This window comes from Cebus imitator, unplaced genomic scaffold (genome assembly GCF_001604975.1).
Source record: "Cebus imitator isolate Cc_AM_T3 unplaced genomic scaffold, Cebus_imitator-1.0 Scaffold302, whole genome shotgun sequence".
Taxonomy (NCBI): Eukaryota; Metazoa; Chordata; class Mammalia; order Primates; family Cebidae; genus Cebus; species Cebus imitator.
Window position 1 is genome coordinate 1,614,823 of NW_016107617.1, and position 19,358 is coordinate 1,634,180.

The 19,358-nt window shown below is 35.5% G+C and overlaps 1 long non-coding RNA gene across 1 annotated transcript in view; it reads left to right on the forward strand.

The window, feature by feature from the left end:
* The first annotated feature begins 394 nt into the window (after positions 1-394).
* LOC108285578 overlaps positions 395-19,358 on the forward strand; it is a 165,141-nt gene continuing 146,177 nt past the window's right edge. The window contains exons 1-2 of the long non-coding RNA XR_001817642.1: positions 395-454; positions 16,440-16,528. This is a non-coding gene — a long non-coding RNA (uncharacterized LOC108285578). The remainder of the gene's footprint in view (positions 455-16,439; positions 16,529-19,358) is intronic.

The following is a 19,358-nucleotide window of genomic DNA, read 5'->3' on the forward strand; positions in this document are numbered from 1 at the left end:
GTTTATAGCTGCATTGTGATTCCTGGGCATTGGGGAAAGACAGGAAGAAACAATTTAACCTACTGCTTCTGCTAGTCTACTCTGGACTCAGCTCTCTGCGTATAACATGAAATCCAGATTTATTTTCATTCGAACTAACATTTGGAAATACTAAGTATTAACGAATAAAAATATTTGTCAACCCCAGAGTAGTTTAAATCTTACTATATTATATGCTCCATCAGTACTAAATGTCTACTCTGCATTTCATTACATGCATGGAATTAAATGATTGTAATAGTTTGAAGTGTGTGTTTTTTTCCTACTACTTTAAGAAGCCATTCCTGTCTGGTTACCACAGAGTCCTTGGAATCCGCATTGCAAGGCACATAGTAAACAGTCAAGAATATCTGTTGTTCTACTGATTGAAGTCATCCTGTCTTGTAACTCATACATGGCACATCTGTAAGTCAAGGTAAAATACGTGGTTGGAACAGATATACCCAAATTCTCAGTGATAAACAATAGTTGCATTGTCAGGGATCTAGAGAGTAACGGGTGATGGAAGCCATGCAGTGACTGGTGATGGAAGCTTTGACAAAGCATCACTTTTCCCCAGGTTGAGGGCTTACTGGTATCCAATGGACAGACAGGGAGGAGAAAGAGACAGATGGGAGTACACTGCTCAGGTGACAGATGCACCAAAATCTCAGAAATCACCGCTAAAGAACTTTTCCATGTAACCAAAAACCACCTGTATTCCAAAAACCATTGAAATAAAAGAATGTAAAAATTATAAAAGTAAAAATAGAGAAAGAGAGATAGGCACATGAAAGATCACACAGAAGATCTTGTGGGCCAGGCCTGGAAATGCCATACCTCCCTTCTGCTCATATTTTACTGAAGCGAATCCAGTAAGTGGCATCTCTAGATGCAAAGTCATGTGGGAGATGCTGTCCCTGTCTCATCTCATCTGGGCCACTCCTCCTTGGCAGTATGGTCTCCTGGAAGGCTTTTCTTCTATGCAAATCTAGTGGACAGATGGCTCTCTATGCCACAAGACCATTCAGTTAATTTATCTCTAGTTTCATACATCACACCCACCCCCCTCAGCTACATTATAAGAAGCTGAAAGGAAAGAGATTAGATTCAAGTTTGAGTTTTAAAAGGATTTTACTTTATCTTCTCAAAGCCACCATTTTAGTGTGGCCAATGTAAGTTATTGCTTTGTGTTTTAAGAAACTAGAGAACAAACTAACATTTAATTTACATTTTTGTTCAATTATGGTACACTTAGAGACTTACCAAATCCCTTTATAAATATCACCTAGAAAGAGAGAGAGGGTGCTTGCTCAGAGTTTTCAAGACAATATCTCAAACCAGTCAACATTCAAAACAGAACAGTTCTCCTGAAAGATTAATCTTCATTTTCATACTGTCCTTGGTAAAATTTGAAATTACAACCTCAATTGCTTGATTCATACCAACAAAGGGATATTTCCAAGGCCTTCTCTTTCACACCAAAATTTCAATATGTTAATGCAAATAATATCCTCCCTTTTGTAAATGCTTACTGCATTTCAGACTATTCCTGAACAGTATGTTTCTGTTCTTTCTTATTAAAATTCAGCTGTTGGACATTTCCACCATTCAAGAACGGAGATTTTGAAATTTTTGCTTTCCTAAAAGACCATCCCAAGGTGCAAGAACTAGAAATTGTGGAAATTCTGGCTTCTGTGATTTCAGATTAGCGCTCACAGTATCTTTGGCATAAGCTACATAGAGAAGAAAATCATGGCACTGAGTGATTTAAACATGAAACACAGGTATAGGTGATGTGGTTCTAACCAAATCGCAGATGTACTGCAGATTAGACAGAATTAATGAATTTTATACTGCTGTCTCTATAAATGAGCCAACAAATATGCAGCAAAATTCTGAACTGCAGCCTTGAAATAAAGAGCTTAATGTAATTCAGTGCTTACTGGTTGCCTAGAAACTAACTTGGAAGGGGGTTGGGGAGGGAGGACTAGAAACCATGAAGGGTTCATAGGTTTAATAAAGAAATTATTAGCTGTGAACTGCTTGGGGATGTGATATATATACTCCACAGTGCTCTCCTCTCCCAAAAGCCCCATAATGTATCCGAGAGCAAGGTTGGGGTCATGCAGAAGAGGCTGCTATAGAATGACAGGGCAGTAGTGAAGGCTTTGGGCAAACCCCAGCATATACAAACCTCCACAGTTGCTGCAACCCAAGATCATCTAAACTTATTGACAACCTGCATCTATGGATAAAGCTTGCCTATTTCCTTTTCCTAAATTATTTTTCTAGAAACATATAGCTTAGCACTTGGTTATCAAAATGAATGAGACATTTTCCCAATTCATCATATCACTAAGGATATTTTAAAAGCTTATTGGGGCAGTTAGAGGATGGGGAAACAGAAGATAGTTTAATCAATTTTATATTAAGAAAAGTGGGCTAGGTGCAGTGGCTCATGCCTGTAATCCTAGCACTTTGGGAGGCCGAGGCGGGCAAATCACCTTGAGGTCAGGAGTTCGAGAGCAGCCTGTGACATGGTGAAGCCCCATCTCTACTAAATATATTAAAAAAATTTGCCAGGCATGGTGGCAGGCACCTGTAGTCCCAGCTACTCCAGAGGCTGAGGCAGGAGAATTGCTTGAACTGGGGAGGCCGAGGTTGTAGTGAGCTGAAATCGCCCCACTGCACTCTAGCCTGGGGAACAAGAACAAGATTCTGTCTCAAAAAAAAAAAAAAAAAAGTGAATGTGAAGGAGAAATCAACCAGTTTTGATGTTTTAATTGCAAACCAAGTGATATGTGGGGCTCTCTGAGACCACTCATGTTACAGTCCCATCGTTAGTTCAACGTCTTTTCTTTTAATTGGAATATAGAAACTGAGGAGGAGGAGACGATGCCCAGGTGGCAATTCACAAGGTAGCATTTTAGCACTTCCTCTAAAACTGTTAAATAAATGGCCCTTTCAATGTTAGAACAGTGCTTACCCAGGAGGTACTGTGCTTTAGTGTCTCAGCTTCAAAGACTTGCTTAGGGAGGACATATTTTAACCTAATTATTTTTGACAGGAATTAGGTCAGATTAATTAGTTTAAAATTCAGCTGAACAACAACGTCTTTGCTAATTACTTCAGGGTGCATACATAATTCATTTACAATAGAAAAAAAAAAAAAGAAAAGAAAATGCTAGGAAAGAATGCTACCTCACACTGATCCCTTTGATGGGCCATTCATAAAAAGAGGACCCTCTATGACCCAAAAGGAGTGAGGAGGAGCAGAGAGTTCGTGGAGCATTTTATTAAGTATGAAGACGAATGTTTATTTATATAAATATGCATTTTATGTAGCTTTATGTTTTTAATAACTTACATTTAAAATAATTAAACAATTATTTATTAACAGTGTCTTACTCTGTCGCCCAGGCTGAAGAGCAGTGGTGTGATCTCAGCTCACCGTAACCTCTGACCCCGGAGTTCAAGTGATTCTCCTGTCTCAGCCTCCCAAGTAGCTAAGATGACAGGCATGCATTTTTAGTAGAGATGGGGCTTTGTCATGTTGGTCAGGCTGGTCTTGAACTCTTGGTCTCAAGTGATCCACCTGCCTCAGCCTCCCAAAGTGCTGGAATAATAGGCATGAGCCAGGCCTAAAGATTTTTTTAAAATAGTTTAGAATGTTATTCAAGGTAAGATGGAATAAGAGAGTGTGTGGTGAAAAGTGAATTTTATAGAGACGGTGGTCCTAGGTGAGCCCCTTACCTTTGGCAATGCACAGAACTTCTCTGAGGTGTAGAGATTTTCGTTACTGCTGTAAAACTAATGATAGCACTTAGCATCTACTTCATGGCCTATTGTGAGAATTACATGAGATGATATATATAAACCTCAGTACCTGTCATAGAATAAGTATTTAATGTTTGTTAGTTATTATCATTTCTATAGTAGTACAAGAAATTAAATAAATGTTCGCCCTACTGCCTTCACACTTCTAAGCCTGCCCCCAAATCACTTTAAAATGAATTATACTTTTTGGCTCAGACCGCATTAGAAAGGCCATTTTAAATTTAGACTCAATTTTCTACAGAGAGAAAAAAAAACTGGACTAAAATATTTCAGTAGATTAAATATCCAGTAATAGTAAGCAAAAACCAAAGGTGTTCGGGAGGTCTTGGACAAATAGCAGAGTGTAAGTATGCATTACTTGTCCAGTGTCCTACTCAGGAATGAGAAAGCATCTTAACATCTTTTATTTATGAAGAGAAGCCCAAATAAAGATTGTGGAATCTCTTGATATTTAAATGCCTGCTCACAGATTTTTTTTTTTTCTAAACCGCATGAGACAAACAAATTTATCTACACATTGGGTTCTTTTAGTCTAAAATTGTGGGCTAAGTTATGATTGGATTTAGGTACATATAATCAAGCATTCAGATACATGTAAACTGAAGATGAATTTTGCTGGCAAACAAACTAGTTCCAGCCTCTGGCATTAGGACCACTTTGATTTTCTTTTCAAGCACTAGAGTATATTTACAGCTTAAAAATTAGATGGAATAGGAGCTATTAAAAACTGAAGACACTGAAGGAAATAACAATATTTTCCATATGTAAACCCAAGTTGAAAATACAACTGGCAAGTCTACTCTGTGCAAAGTATTTTGATGCTTAACACACATGTTACCATGATTGCCGCTACTTTAATTCCCACATCTCCTTGGCAAAATAATTGAATAGTGAAGAGAATAAATGTCTCTCACAGCATGTGAGGCAAAAACCAGGATGGTACAGATCACATTTGGCCAAAGAAATGCTTTCTTATTTCTCTCCTAGAACTGTGTGTCTAAACGCTATGATGGGCTGTCCAAAGTGTTTTATTAGGTGGTTCTTCCCCCTGGATACCTGATTTCTATTTAAGAGGCATGTCTCTTCCCTGGAAACAATTTTCCTTTTAAAGTTATAAAATACCCATTAAAATGAATAACTTAACGATTGCCATCAGAGAATAAATTCTAAACAAACATAGTCTGCAGTATTGTTAAGAGAAAAACGAAAGGCCTGTGAGCTTACTTCGCATGGATAAAATTTCCAATTAACCTTTGGCTACTTTGGGGAGAAAACTTTATGTTAATGGGGATAGGGAAGCAGGTGTTAGGGTGGCTTGGGAAGGAGACTGCAACTATCCTGAATTGCTGAATTGCGGACTGCAGTAATCATTAGATTCAGGCTAATTCTGGTCTTTCTTTTTCTCTTTGATAAAAAAGCAACAAAAGTTCATGAGAATCAGATCTGAACCACATCACACAAACTTTTCTAGCCTCTATACTTATCAAATATCAACCAGCTGTAATTGATGTTGTCATTTCCATTGGCAGCAGCGGTACAACAGGTAGTGAAGATGGGTGCAGAGAGAAAGATGTGGCTGAAATATTTTGTCCAACACAGACTATCTGAGGTTTTTACCTTATGAAAATGTTTTCTGTATTAAACTTTACATACAGGAAGATTTTAGCAAATTCTCTCATACATTGTTACTATAAAAAATGAAAGACAGTATTGCGGTTACTTCTACGATTCTTATTAATATCAAATAAATTGTCTAAAGAACACTGTAGACTGTCAAATAAATACAGTCTACAGTAGTTCTAAATTCAAAGGCATTTTAATTCTAAATGGAGAACATAAACATGGGATACAAGCCAATGAGAACAGATAAAAATAATTTTATAAATAGAATGTCCTTGTAGCATTTGACTGAACTCTTGACCACTTTTATTATCATAAAATATGAACACTTACTATTTCTTGAATGCCAACTCTAGATTTAACTGTTAGGTGCTTTATATATGAAATTTCATTGAATCACTGCAGTATAACTAAGCCTGGTGCTATCATAATCCTCACTGTAGAGCTAAAAAAATAACTGAGCTTACATGAACTTCAATAAGTTTGCCCAATTCCCCCAGCAGTTGATGTTTAAGCACATGATAGTAGATGTCCGTATCTCTGGTAGATATGACTACTAGACAGTTTGGCGTTTGTGAACCACTGGACCTCACGATACGCTTTCTAAACTTGTTTGAGCATACTTAAACTTGCTGTCCACTGTTTAGTCTTTGCAAGAAAAGATGGAGGTAGAGTGACAGAGGGTGGGAGGGCAAGAGTAGATCCCTTGGAAGTTTGGTCCCATGGATTGAGGTTGACTGCACAGCAGCCTAGACCACCACTAGGGGGCAGGCTGATGCTAATTCATATTTCCATCATTTTTGGCCTAATCATAATGCACAGAACCCAAAGAAGCACCTTACTTTGTTCCCCACTATCCAAAGAGGGCACAGTTCTTTCTCTTTCAAGATGACTAAATAAATGCAGGTTTAAAGGTAAGTAAGTATGTACTTATTAGAGCAGGGATGAAAGAGTGCAAATGTAAAATGTTGCAGCCACTTTGGAAAGAAGTTGGACCATTTCTTAGAAAGTTCAACCCAAACTTAACAAACTAAGCAGACATTCTCAACCCAGCAATCAGACTTCTAGATACCTATTCTAGAACAATGGAAACCTATGCTTATATAAAGATTTTCATGTAAATATTCATAGCAATATCATTCATGAATGATGGTAAAAAGGTAGAAGTTATCCAGATGTCCATCAGCTGAGGAATGGATATACAAAATGTGTTCTATACACAAAATGGAATACAATGCAGCAGTAAAAATGGAATAAAGCGCTGATGAATGTTACAACAGGAGTGAACCTCTCCAACCTTATACTAAGCAAAAGAACCCTCGCACAAAAGAACCCACATGTTGTATGACTTCTGTAAAATGTCTAGAATAGGTAACTCTGTAGAGACATACACTGCATGTGTGTTTGCCTGTGGCAGAGTGTAAGAACAGGGATTAACAGTAAATGGGCATATGGAATATGGAGCAATAAAAAAGCTTTAATACTCTATTGTGGTTATGCATGTACACTCGGTAATTTTATTAAAATGATTGAATTGTATACTTTAAACAGATGAATTTTATAATATGTAGATTATACTTTAATGACTCAGTTTTTTTTAAAAAAAACTTTAAAATGAAATTAAGGATGGCGCACTTCAGGTGTGAGATAGGACATTCACTCAACTTGTTTCCCTCCTAAAAACATCTCACTCCTCAGTCCACATTCTGCTGCAGCAACTTCCTTCCCTCTGGTCCTAACTTCTTTTATAACATTTTGCCTCTGCTTCTTGTCTCTTTATCCTCATCTCATATTCAACCCTCAACCCACTGCAATCTGGCTTCAGCCCACATAATTCTACCAAAATTGTTCTTGCCAACTTTGTGATGACCTCCTTTTTGTTACATCCAGTGGGTGTTTTTAGATTTTTTCTTTACTTTATCTGAACACTTCGACCCTGTTCACCACTTTGTACCCACAATATTCTCATAGAATCTGTAATGTTTTCTTTTCCTGAGTTTCCTTCAATACCTCTGGTTACTTCTTTACAGTCTTCTTTCTGGTTTCCTCTTTCTTTGTCCATCACTTATGTTCTGATACTACTCAGGATACTATGCAAGAATGGGGTCAGAATATCATCTTCATCAGAACCATTGGGTGGGGCTCTACTTTTCAACAAGGCAGATTTGGGAACTACTTTCTACACCTATGCAATGAGACACTCTGGAGTTGGTACCCAGGATTTTAAATTTTATTATGTATGCTGGGTAATTAATCTGACCCCAAAGTTTGAGAATCATTTCTTTATACATCATCCCTAAGTAATATTATCTATTCCCATGTTTAATTACCATCTGCTTGCTGATAATCTCAAAGTTTATATATCTAGCTCAGAATCTGTTCCTGAAAAGGACTTTGTTCATAATCCACAGGCACAAAGTTCTGCTAACCATCTCACTTGGAGTCTTACAAAAAGAAAACCTTACTATGACACCAAATGATCTCATTAGGTTTGCTTGCCAATTTCTTTTATGTTTCCTAGTTCTGTTGAGGAATCCGCCAGCAGTCACCAATCTCACAAATCTAGTTAGCTTCTTTAGCCCTTGATCCTCACCTTCTGTTGTACCCAATCTGAAGCCCTGTCAATTTAATCTTCTAAAAATATGATGCTTCCAGCTACTTGTCTCTATCCCCATTTGACAGCATTCTAGTTGAGGCCAATAGCATCTCTCTTACCTGGAACCACTACAGCTTGCTCCAAATGAGTTTCTCAGCCTCTATCTTTGCTGCTCTCATTTGTCTATGATCTTTGATTCATATTGAAGTTATTTTTCTGAAATGTGAACCTAACCAGGTTGCTTTCTTATTTAAAACATTTCTAATTCCAATCTTCTTAGGAGAAAGGTCAAATTCTTTAACTTGATAAAAAGGGACTCCCATGATGCAACAACCCCAGTTTACCGGCTTACCACTCCAGACTTATTATTCTTGATCCCTGTTTCATCTTTTCAAGAATTCTAACTTCTAGTTTCATTGAACTTCTCTTACTTCTTCAAAGTATGGCAAATCTTTTGTTGCCTCTACACATTGGTAAATAATGTTCACTGAGATGAAGCATTCTATTCCATCTCTTTAGCTGATTTTTACTGATTTGTCAGGTATTACCTTCCATGTTACCTTCCCTAGAAACTCTCTGACACTATAAGTTCAAATAAGAAGATTCCGCAATATGCAATTATAATACACAATGTTCACCCCAGCATAGAACTATTACACTGCATGTTAAGTTTTGAGTTTTAATAGTTTACTGAACTCTTCTTCCATAGGCTTATTGGGGGTTGGAACCAAGTTACCAGAACATGGGTTTTGCCAGTATATATACCTATTGAATTATTCAACAGGGGAATGATTTATTTTTGTAGATCACAGTCTAAAAAAGTGTTACAGTCACATATGTTTAACTTCCACATAATTGAAATTATAATAAAGACTAGAAAATTATGTTCTAGGTTTTTGGATGACATGATGGATATCATTTTAACACTCTATTTGAATGTTTAAGATGGAATAAGTACAAATGTATCAACATTTGGGTGGAAAGTATTAGTGTTAGCATCCTCAGAACTAACTCAGTATAAACCACACTAAAGTATATTAAAAAATATTTTCACATATTTGAATACAGAAAATTCTGCTATAAATTTTATTTTATTAGGACCACAAATTGAATAGCATTCTTATTTAATTAGACATGAAAAAGTCTTGTTCAAATTCTATTTTCCTGCTGATTTACCTTCTGAATGAATGACATTTAAAAAGTTAGAATGGAGATTTCCTTATTTAAAACACATTTACCTCCTCAGGAGCCTGTTTTTGACTCTGTATATTTTGAGGTAACCTCTTCATTTGTAGTTTCAAGGCACTTTACTTATTTTTGCATGTGAACTTTTAAAATGGAACCAAATTCATTTGAGCCTTTGTATTGACTCCAGAAAGCAGTTTCTTCTAGGAAATTTCATTAGAACCTTTATCTGGAATCTTGGTCTTAATATGCATAAAATTAAATATGCAAAACTAAGGAGCCTGTTCTCACCCCTCCTTCAAGGTCATTGTGATGGCAAGTTCAGCTCTGGACAGCTCCCTCATATATTGACCATTGTATTAATTTGTCTTCACACTGCTAATAAAGACATACTTGACATTAGGTACCTTATAAAGGAAAGAGGTTTAATGGACTCACAGTTTCACATGGTTTAGGAGGCCTCACAGTCGTGGTGAAATGCAGAGGAGAAATAAAGGCACATCTTACATGGCAGCAGGCAAGAGAGAGCTTGTGCAGGGGAACTCCCATTTACAAAACCATCAGATCTTGTGAGACCTATTCACTTGAAACAGTAGCGGGGAAACCACTCCCATGGTTCAAATATCTCCACTTGGTCCTGCCCTTGACATGTGGGAATTATTACAATTCAAGGTGATATTGGGTGGGAAAACAGCCAAACCATATCAACCACATTGTAGGCATTCATTACGACCAGCATTAAATACATTTCAAGGTGTTGCTGCATGGCTACATCATGACAAATCGGAGCTGCACAACCTTAAAACACATTGATACACCAACTTGGATATAGAAATTGAAGATGTAGCTGCAAAAATGATTTTTGCCCTTCTATGATGGAGTCTGGAAGACTAGTTCTTCTGCTTACTAGTTGTGTGATCTTAAAGCAAGAAAGATAATCTCTGAGCTTCAACCCTCTCTTCCTTAAAATAATGATAATATTAATTGCATTAGTTCACTATCACTACCACAAATTAATATGTAACTACTTAACTCATGTTTCTTTGTACCAGAAATTTGAGCTGGGCTCTATTGGGTAGTATTTTAATTTTGATGAAACTTTCTCAAGTGTCTAAAACCAGCCACAGGTCAGCAAGGTGGCTCTACTTTGGCAGGGTGACTGGGTGTTGGATCATGACTAGGCCACACTAGGTCATCCACTAAATTCACCTATGCTTATTTATGTGTAAGTCTACGTAGGTTGGTATTTGTATGACCAAGATTCTCTTGCACTATAGTGGCCAACATTCAGAACAACTGTCACCTACTCATGTAATCCCCGATCATTCTAGCTGTAGTATCTCCAGGACACTCCCATTCCTTTTATATCCCATCACCCTGTTATACAGTCTTCACAGCACCATTTCCCTTTTTGAATTATATGTTTATTTTTTGTTTCTTAGTCCATAGTCTTTTCCCACTCCCACTTGTATATAAGATTTTCATGGATGATCCCTGTTCTATCTTGTTCATTGCTCTATCTTTATCATAAAGAACTGTGATAAACCCATACAGCGCTAAGTGATAGACACATATGAGGTGCTTCAGAAAGATCTGTTGCATATTAACAAGTAATTCTTCCTCCAGACATAACCAATGTTAAATGAGAATTTCTGACTGGTACATATGAACAGCGGTTCATATTCACCACCATGGATATGTGTAATGCCATTATGCCAAAATTTATCTTACAGACATAGAGACTATGATGATTTGTGTAATGACATTTTTAAATGTTGCTGAGTGTGACAATACCTGTCTCACAGCGTTATTGTAAAGATTACAAGAGATAATGTATATAAAACGTAATTTGTCAGAAAAAACGTACAATATTATTTATCATCATTATCCTGATTTCATAGATGAGAAACTTGGAGCTCCAGTGGCTATATAACTACCCAAGTTTACAGGCATAAGTTATTCAATCTCTGCAGAGCATCACTAAAATGATTTTATATAGGTTTTTTGTTTATTTGTTCTTGTCCTTTTGTTTGGAACATCCCTTGCTAAAAGATTATGAGGATCACAAGGAATCTCCTAAAATTTAGGAATGAAAGAAAAACATTTTCCCATTGATATGAAACTCTGTCTCTACTAAAAATACAAAAATTAGCCAGGCACTGTGACATGCACCTGTAATACCAGCTACTCAGGAGATGGGGCAGGAGAATTGCTTGAACTCAGGAGATGGATGCTGCAGTGAGCTACGATGGCGCTACTGCACTCCAGCATGGGTGACAGAGTCAGACTCTGTCTCAAAAAATAAAAAAATAAAAAATAAAAAAAGAGAAATTTCACGAACATCAGTAAAACAGCCAAAGAAAAGAAAAGAATGAGAAATTCAAAGCAAAATTTGGTCCACTGGCCCACATGGTATGGAAATAAACCACTTGTGATGTTTAATGGGAAGCTATAGAGAAGTTAATAGGTTTGTGAAAAATGTCCCAAGATTTCAGCTCGAAGTATGATTTCCCACTTCAAGCAACTTTCTACCCTGAGGGTAATAGTTTTTACTCAGACTTTGTCCAAAGAAAGAAACTGCCACTATTTCATATTTTTCTTCCTTTTCCTATTTTCCTAATAAAAGTGTTCAGTATTCTTTGGTGGAATTCTTCTCTACTGTTTGATGTCATGACACTTTGTTGTCATTTGGAGCCACTGGTGCTAACCAGAGTAGTGTATGATAGATACTAGAAGGTGCATTAGTTCATTAGGTTGTATCTCATATTCTTATACAATTCACACAATCAGCTACTTAACAGGACTCAGCTTCAAAGTTGTGTGATTTTGTTTGTGGTATTTTTAAGTAATATTTTATTTTTAAATTTGATATATGCTCATTAAGAACACATACCAGCAATTAGTCACACGTTACTATAACTGAAAACAAAAATCATTTGGAATAACATCAGACAAACCTGTTGACCAGAAATATTAAACAGGTGTGGAGTTCTTCTCAGCTACTTAACAACTGGGGTGATAACTTTGGGTCTCCTCACCCTGGTCCACTCTTTTCCCAAACATTCAAACATTTACTTGATCATCTTTGTTTGCCCTGAAACTCTCTGATACAATAATATTATATTGTTTTGTGAGCAGTAATACAATTTGGAAAATGAAAGTGAGAAAGTTGTAATTTTCTTAGAGCAGAATGACATTTCAGCTCTAAGGAGGAGCAGCATCATTTTCTTAGAAACAACACAGGTCCAGAGAAATACTGTAACTTGCCTAAGGTTGCACAGACCTAGAATCCATGATCCCAACCAAATATCTTTGACGTTAGTCTTATTTCCACTGTATTGATTCTTTGTTTCTATTTGCTAGTTCATTAATTTGTCCAGTGTGATTCACTAATAACTACAGCATGGTTAATCATAATAATGTTAGTGAATTATTCTAGACACTTATGAAGCACCTACAATGTGAAGCCCCAGTAAAGAACTTTTAAAAAAGTAATCCTGTTTTATTCTTAACAACAACAAAGATGAGAATCGTAGGTATTACCCACATTTTAAAGAAGAAAGATATTCATACAGATGCATTATTTAAGTTTCTGTAGTTAGAAAATGAAGGACCTGGGATAGGAATCTCACATGTATGCTTCAAGAACTTGCAAACCTGTTTTTTTTGATACCTACTCATGACATAGTAAACCTTATTCTCTGCCTTGGATTCATGGTTTGGGTTTCTATATTTAGTGTGTTTTCTCAGAATTTAGCTAGAGGAGCAGACTATAAAAATGATCCCTATTCTTTACTCCTTCCTTTGCTCTCTGTAATGTAAAATTTCAGTTTTTTTCCAACAAGGAGTGAGATCTCTTTGTTGAATGTGTTTTGTTTTGTTTGTTTTGTTTTGTTTTGTTTTGTTTTGTTTTGTTTTGAAGATGGAGTCTCACTCTTATTGCCAGGCTAGAATGCAGTGGCACCATCTCGGCTCACTACAACCTCTGCCTCCCATGTTCAAGCAATTCTCCTGCCTCAGCCTCTGGAGAAGCTGGGATTAAAGGCGCCCACCACCACACCTGGCTAATTTTTTGTATTTTTACTAGAGACGGGGTTTCACCATGTTGGCCAGGTTGGTCTCCAACTCCTGACCTCAGGAGATCCACCTGCCTTGGCATCTCAAAGTGCTGGGATTATAGGCATGAGCCAGGATGACTGTTGCATTTAGACTAGTTTTGTGAATTGCATGGCCAATATAATGCAACCAAGGCTAGTTAGCACGTAACAAACAAAGAGACAACCTACAGAATGGAAAAAAAATATTTGCAAACTATTCAATTGACAAGGGGTTAATGGCCAGAATATATAAGAAATTCAAACAATTCAATAGTTTTAAAAAAAAGTCAACAAATAATCTAATTTAAAATGCACTAAAGATCTCAATAGACATTTCTCAAAAGAAGACATACAAATGGCCAACATCAATAATCATCTAAAAACTGCTATTCAAAACTACAATGAGATATCATATCACCCCAGTGAAAATGTCTTTTATCAAAAAGACAAAAAATAATGGATTGCAGTAAGGATGCAGAGAAAGGGGAAAGCTTGCACACTGCTGATGGGAATGTAATTTAGTACAGCCACTATGAAAACAGTATAGAGGTTTCTCAAAAAGCTAAAAATAAAACCACCATATGGTCCCAAATAAAGGAGATACATAAAAAAAAGAAAGAAAACTCAGTACATCAAATAAATATCAGCACTACCATGTTTACTGCAGCACTAGTCACAACAGTGAAGATTTGGAATCAACCTAAGTATTCATCAGTGGATGAATGGATAAAGAAAATGTGGTCTATATAGACAATGGAATAGTATTCAGCCACAAAAAATAAAATCCTGTCATTTACAACATGGATGAAACTGGAGGACATTATGTTAAGCAAAATAAGCAAGGCAAAGAAAGACAAGTATTTCATGTCTTCATTTATATGTGCAAACTAAAAAATTTATCTCATGAACATAGAGGGTAGAATAATGGTTCCCTCATAAAATCAGAATTACCCCATAATCTTTCTGTTAACCTACTTTTTCAATTTACCACATATTTAGACTTAAAAAATCAATAGGTGTAGACTCTCTTTATGGTATTAATAGTTATGAAGTACTAATTTAAAGGATTTTAGCATAACATATTTAACTAAGTAGTTTTCCTTGATACTTATGTGGTTACCTACTGCTCACTACTTTAAGCATCATGGTAATAAACATCCTTATACAGTTATCTCTTTCTCAGATCATTTCCTTAAAAAAGATCGTGAATGGTTAGTCAAGGGATATATATACTGAAATCAGTGATATATATTACAAGATTTTAATCTGGAAATGAAATATCAATTAATATCTGTATCAACATTGCTCTCTTGAAAAGTTTGTGAGGGCAAAATACTGAAAATATGTTGAAGGAAAAAAAATGTGATAAATACCAGCCCAAGAATTAAAGAAGGAAAGAGATCCTGCTTAGGTAGGGCTCATGATAATCTTAGTACTTCACATAGAAACTCAATCTGGTTTAACATGCATATTTTTTAGGTCACCATTGTAACAGGCCTTTCTTGCATTGCTATAAAGAAACTAGAGGACACTGAGCAATTTACACGTAAAGAAGTTTAATTGGCTCACAGTTTTGCAGGGTGTATAGGAAGCATACAGCATCTGCTTCTCGGGAGACTTTAGCAGGCTTCCAAAAATGGCAGAATGCAAATGTGGAGCAGGCTCATCACATGGCAAGAATGGGAGCCAGAGTGAGACAGAGCGGTGGGGGTAGAGACACATACTTTTAAACAAACGGATCTCATGAGAACTCATCATCATGAGAACAGCACCAAGGGGATGGTGCTAAACCATTCACGAGAAATCTGCCTCTATTATCCAACCACCTCCCACCAGGCTCCATCTCCAACACTGGGATTTACAACACAACATAAGTTTTGAACACAGACAAAAATGTGAACTATATCAACCACATAGACTAGGTCTGTTTTCTTGTATACATTGAATATAGTATAATGATAATTTCCCATTCATCCATATTAGAAATTGTCAAATGACCATCTTCAATCTTTGCATATTTTTCTATTGAATTATCTTAACTATTCATTATTATTTGTAAAAGTGCTTTATATATTAAAGATATCCCCTATTGTCACATATATTGTCAGAGAGATTACAACATATACAAGTTTTTAACAATACCTCAAAGCCAATTTTAATTGTATATGTATTCTATCTTCTTGTATCCTCTGTATTTATTACAGCTATTACTGTATATTCTAAATTGCTTGGGTTTTATCATTTTTGATCAAATACTAATTGTGTATAGGACACAGAGGCCAAAGTAGTTAAAGCTGACTATGATTTTCAAAGGTTTTTGAGTAAATTCCTTAGACAAACACGCCAAGACAATGTTGTATCTCTGGGAAAAACAATTATGGCTAAGAACAATTAAGCCCACTGGGAGAAAGATAGCTTATTGCATAAGCTTTATTCTCCAGTGGGTCAGTGTTATCTTGGCATACAAAGGATGACACATCATTAATGAAAACCAGGAGAGAAAATGTTTTTAAGGCTATGAAGTTCCCAAAAGTCAGAGGTCAAACTAAAATGTGTCAGAAGCTGTCAAAACCATGTTATTTCCATGATCATAAACGTGTTTATGAACAGCAAGGCTAATCACATTGAAAAATTACAAGAACAAATTCAAAGTTTTTAACCTAAAAGGACTCTGTAACTTTTTAAAAGAAACGCTTCTTTAAAAAGAAACCTGCATGTTGAATTCTGTCATTCTTCTCATTTAAGAAGCATTAAGTTTTCTAAAAAACCATGATGATGAGGAGTAGTTCTGTTATCTGTGGCAAGTTTATGTATAAACGTTGTATACCAGCAAATCTAAATACATCTGCTATTAAAAGAACAAGTGTGCCCCCTTCTGAATAAATGAAATATTGAGTCCTATATTTACACTTTAAATTACCAAATCCCTTCTTTCTGGACCAAACTGAATAAATGAATTTGGGCAAATACTAATGGAGAATTTCAAGAGCACTGTTTTCTAGAAACATTTATGATTGGCAAAATTCTAAAAGAATATTTAGATGAAATCTGCTATGTCTTTTCATATGTGCTTGTTTCCACAGCTGGAATCCTCTAAAATAAGTCACCAAGAAAAACATTCTGATCTATTTCTACACAAAGAATGAAAAGCCAGGAAGTTACATAACCCAAAGTAGAGTGGAAAGAGTTGGGTAGAGAGTTGGCAACTGTTTTGGAAACTGAAATAGTGTTAAAGATGTCAGGAAAATGTGAAGTGACATTCCACTAAGACAGTTCAAAGATGTTTTGAAAGACAGTAGCTATGTAAGCTACGTACCTGTGTTGACTTAAGTTTGACTTTGTTCACTTAGTTCTACAGCTGAAACAAGTCCCAAAAGGATTAAGTACGTTTTGGGAAATTACTTAATGACTAAGCCATATTTATCTACCTTCAGTCAAGTGCTCTACCTACAAGAAAAAATGGTGATCCAAATGAGCTATTGTGGTATATTAATATATGTTTAATAGATTACATCTACAAAACTATTTCAATCCAGATTCTTCTCTTTTTCTCCTTTTGTAAATTCAGAGCCAAATCAACTTTTGACCAAAATATGGTACCATGTTTGATATACTTATCTTGGGCAGTGTGACACTTGACTGTTGTAAAGTATCATGGAAATAAAATGTGGATGATGATGAGAAAGATGACAATGACAATAGCAATTTTTATGAAAATGAAAATCTACTTTGTCATAACATTATTTAAGGATGACAGTTAAATGATAGCTTAAATCGTAGTTAAATGATATCCTAAGTCATCTGATAAACAGGAATCAGTTTCTAACCAAGTTCTCCAATTTATAATCAGAGAATATTGTGCTTTGTTTTATATTTGCTGTTATGGTGGCAAAAATAATTTGTCTCATTTTAAACACAAAGGTTGACCGATTAAACCTATAGCTACTTTGCTAGTTTTACTGTGATTGATAGCTAAGTCAGTTACCTTCCTTCTAAAGTTCTGTAAATTTTAATATATTAGAAAACTAAATATTTATACAAATTTCATCAGTATCTGCCTTTCTTTACTGATGTATACATTAGAAACAAATTTCATCAGTCTTTGTTTTCTAATTCACATAGAAACCCAATCTGATTTAACATGCATTTTTTTTTAGATTACCATTGGATGAGGCCTTCTTTGCATTGCTATAAAGAAACTACAAGACACTGAGTGATTTATAAGTAAAGAAGTGAATCATTTATAATTCATTTATAATTGGCTCACAGTTTTGCAGGGTGTAAAGGGAGCATAGCAGCATCTGCTTCTGGGGAGACTTTAGGAGGCTTCCAATCATGGCAGAATGGAAAGGGGGAGCAGGCTCATCACATGGTGAGAATGGGAGCCAGAGTGAGAAAGAATGGCGGGGCCAGAGCCACGCACTTTTAAACAAACAGATCCCATGAGAACTCATCATCATGAGAACAGCACCAAGGGGATGGTGCTAAACCATTCACGAGAAATCTGACTCTATGATCCAACCACCTCCCACCAGGCTTCATCCCCAATATTGGGATTTACAATACAACATGAGTTTTGAACAGGGACAAAAATATGAACTCTATCAACCATATAGACTAGGTCTGTTTTCCTGTATACACTGAATGTAGCATAATGATAATTTCCCATTCATCCATATGGGAAATTGTCAAATAATCATCTTCTACCTTTACATATTTTTCTACTGAATTATCTAAAATATTGATAAAAACAAAAGCAAATATTGATGAAATTTGTATAAATACTTAGGATTTTCCTCTCTTCAGCAAACTTCTTTACTTCGTGGCCATTTGACTTAGGTCAGATCTAGTTTTCCACATGGTATTTAAAATTCCTATCTTTTAAGAATGAAGTAAATTTTTATTTTCTATGTATTTCCAGAAAGCACTAACTTCTGACGTTATCAGAACTTTGGATGAAATAAACAGGTTTTTAATGAAGTAAATACAGTCTATCACCAGTTTAAATTCTTTTCCAATACTATTATTTCATGATTCTACAAAGATTCTACACAGAATCTTTCCAACACTATTACTCAATAAATTCTCCAGAATACTGCATTAATCTACTTAAGCATTGAATCTTTAAATTGCTGTTCTCGATGGATAAAACTGACTGATAAAAGTACATTTATAAATGTCAGTTGCCATATGGTTTACACTTTTGCTAATGATCAATCATAAGATTAAATCAATCATTGGACAAATACCATTATAAAACTGTGAAATGTTTATGCCAACTCTCTTCTTTTCTCCCCAAGTAACATCACTAACTTGTGCCAATATTTACAAACATTTAACCCGTACTTCCTTTCCTGCTGTAAGATTCAAATTCACCAATTGCAGCTAGAGTGGCCACCTATTATTTGGCCAATGTATTCATTTTAAAAGAACATTTATTGAATCAACATATATAAAATATCTTTTGGGTTTAATTAATAGGCCTCATATATTCGTTGCCAAAAATATGTTCTCAACTAAAACATACCCTATCATCATCAATTCACAGAGTTGTTGCTGATTATTCCTAATTGTGCAACGAACCATCTTGTAGAATAAACAACCTCCATAGTTCTTATTTTGAAAAACTTTAAAACATTCAGACTAGTAATTACATTGAATGATAGCTTAATTTAAATTGTAAAAGACCTCTAATGGATAGTTTATTTCATTTACACTGTGTGATATGTTTCACATAGAAAGAAGTTATACATACTCATGAACCAATATGTACAATGAAGGATTAATATTCAAAACAAATGTATTTTATTCTACTTTTCAAAAAATTATAGAAATTGAGCCCAGCCTTCCTACTGCCACTTCTCGCAACTTACATACTTGATATGTACACCATCTCTTTCCTTGGCCCTTGTAAAATATCATGTGTTTTTCACCTAATAATGATGTAAATATAAACACTCTTAATATTTACATTTCATCAGAAGATTTTGTTCATGTATGTA